We start from the raw sequence: 3,066 nt of genomic DNA, 5'->3' as shown, positions 1-3,066 counted from the left end.
GATGAACAGGACCCCCGTTTGGACCGTAGGAGGTCCGTTTCGTCTGTTTTGCGGTACGCCACACCCCTCCCGATGAACAGGACCCCCGTTTCGACCGTAGGAGTTCTGTTTCCTTCGTTTTGCGGTACGCCACACCCCTCCCAGTCAACAGGACGCTGTTCCAAACGTGGCCGGTTGAACACAAGGCCGTTTCCTCCGTTGTGCGGTACGCCAGGCCTAGTTTCCATCGCCTGTTCCATCCAAGCCGGTTGGCTCCCACGCGTTCCGTTGCCTCCCGATGAACACGACGCATTCCTTTGCCTCCCCATGAACATGACGCATTTCGTTGGCTCCCCATGAACACGACGCTGACGCCGTTTCTCCGTTCCAACCCAGCCATGTACGTATGCATGAGTAGGCGTTCGAGACCCTGCCCGTATGTATGTACGTGGCCATATTTTCTTTCTTGCACCCTCGCCACTGTATGTACGTGTACATGCCACGTGCGGGCCTCTACATCGACACGTGCGCGCCTCTACTACAACACGTGCGTGCCTCTATATTGACCAGTATGTACGTACACTTTCGCGACCAGAATGACAACGCTATGCACGCTTCGACCAGGTGGGTCCCGACTGTCAGGCACTTACTTGCCTGCAAATATGTAGCTGGTGGGTCCCAGCAGTCAGGGGGGCAAATCGTTTTGGTTTTTTTTTTGCCCGGACGCACTTCCTTGCATGCGAAGATGTAGCTGGTGGGTCCCAGCAGTCAGGGGGGACGTTTTTTTCGCGAAATACTGGTGGCCCGTCCGGTGGGTCCCTGCTGTCAGGTGGAGGAATAATTACTTTGCGCGTATTAAGGAGGCACTTCCTTGCGGCCGCCGTGGACCCAGCTGTCAGCCTCTCCATGCACAATACTCTTCCGATGGAAGTCAGTCATTGACCACATTGACCACGCCGCGCTGAGAGCACCACAGCGGTGGATGATGGCGAGGCCTAGGAAGGGGACGACGCGGAGCCGGGGAAGACGCAGCAGGTGATGCCCACGCGAAGAGGAGTACGAGGGTGAGTCTGCCGTCACCGCAGAATAACAGGGGGTGTGGGTGAGTAGAGGGATGGCCTGGCAAGCGGTGGGAGTAGTAGGGGGCGGTGAGGCCTCTGCCGCATCACAGCCGACCACGGGAGGCAGGAGCACGAGGCACGACCAGCGCTGGTTTGGGCGGCTGGAGCAAGAAGACCAGAGGTTGAAGAAGCACTACGGCCCTTGGATGGACATCGTACGGTCACTGGAGCTAGAATCGTGCATATTATTGACTAAGTTGACAAAGCCCTCCGTCCCCGTCAACTTAGTAGGCCCACAAGTCAGCATGCCACTATACTGGGTCCCAGCTAACAGGCGGAGTATTCATTTTTTTGTGCGTAATAAGGAGGCAATTCCTTGCGTGCGAACATATAGCTGGTGGGTCCGAGCTGTCAGCGGCGGTAATGTTTTTTTCTGAAATATAGAGGCCCTTTCGGTGGGTCCCTGATGTCAGGTGGAAGAATCATTATTTTGCGCGTAATAAGGAGGCATTTCCTTGCATGCGGCCGTGGACCCAGCTGTCGGCCTCTCCACGTATAGTCCACTTCAGATGCATGTCGGTCGTTGACCACGTTGACCAGGCCGCGCCGAGAGCACCAGGGCGGTGGACGACGATGAGGCCTAGGAAAGGAACGACACGGAGGCAGGGAAGACTCGGCAGTTGTTTCCCACGCGGAGGGGAGTATGACTGTACGAGGGTTTACTAGTTCGTTTGCCGTCGCCGGAGAATAACAGCAGGTGTGGGTGAGTAGAGGGATGTCTGGGCCAGCGATGGGAGTACGGTGGGGCGGTGAGGCCTGCGCGGCAGCAGAGCCGGCCGCGGGAGGAGGGAGCAGGCAGTCCCGCCGGCGCTTGTTTGAGCAGCTGGAGCAGGAAGAGCAGAGATTGAAGAAGCACGATGGCCGTTGGATGGCAATCCAACAGTCACTGCTTGTGCGTCAACCTTTTTTTAGGAAAGCCTCAAATCTGTGGAAAACAGCATACATCCCATCTGCCATTATTTCTAATAATTTACAGCCCATTTGCTAATTCTTAAGGTTTTTTTTGGATCCCATATTCTTTTTGTTAGCATTACAGCCCATAGTGTGGCCACGGTTAAAAAATTATACGAAATTTTGCATATTGTGGTGCGGTCCGAACTGTTTTTAATCCCGAAATTTTGACTCACATTCAAACTGATTTTAAAATAAATGTATATCAATATAAAATCCAACAAATTCTCCACGCATAAAAATTAATGTAATTTAAAATCTCGAAATGAAAAAAAGATATTTAAAACTAATTGCCGGTTTGATGTGTTTTAAAAATGTACAACCCATTTCTCATTACTGATGGGCCATTTTCTCGGCCAGCCGAATGAAAGCTCTCCTCGTCTTGAAAGATTTGCAGCCCAACAGGCCTGACAAAGCGACTTACTTGGCAAATCGCAAAAAACTGGGCTGTGGCCATGGACCCAGCTGTCAGGCTCTCCACATACAGTACTCTTCCGATGAAAGTCGTTCCTTGACCACGTTGACCACGACGCGCGGAGAGCACCACGGCGGTGGACGACGGTGAGGCCTAGAGGGGACGACGCGGAGCCGGGGAAGACGCGGCAGCGGAAGCCCGCGCGGAGAGGAGTACGAGGGTTCACCGGTTCGGCTGCGGTGTGAGGCTGCCGTCACCGCAGGGCCTGGCCAGCGGTGGGAATAGTAGGGGGCGGTGAGTCCTCCGCGGCAGCACAGCCGGCCACGGGAGGCAGGAGCATGAGGCACGACCGGCGCTGGTTGGGGCGGCTGGAGCAAGAAGACCAGAGGTTGAAGAAGCACTACGGCCGTTGGATGGACATCGTATAGTCACTGGAGCTAGAATCGTTCATATTGACTAAGTTGACAAAGCCCTTCGTCCCCGTCAACTTAGTAGGCCCACAAGTCAGCCTCCCACCAAGGTGGGTCCCAGCTAGCAGGCGGGGTATTCATTTTTTTGTGCGTAATAAGGAGGCACTTCCCGTGGGTCCGAGCTGACAGC

Source organism: Triticum aestivum, chromosome 3B, assembly GCF_018294505.1.
Source record: "Triticum aestivum cultivar Chinese Spring chromosome 3B, IWGSC CS RefSeq v2.1, whole genome shotgun sequence".
NCBI lineage: Eukaryota > Viridiplantae > Streptophyta > Magnoliopsida > Poales > Poaceae > Triticum > Triticum aestivum.
Note: the sequence above shows the minus strand (reverse complement) of the source record.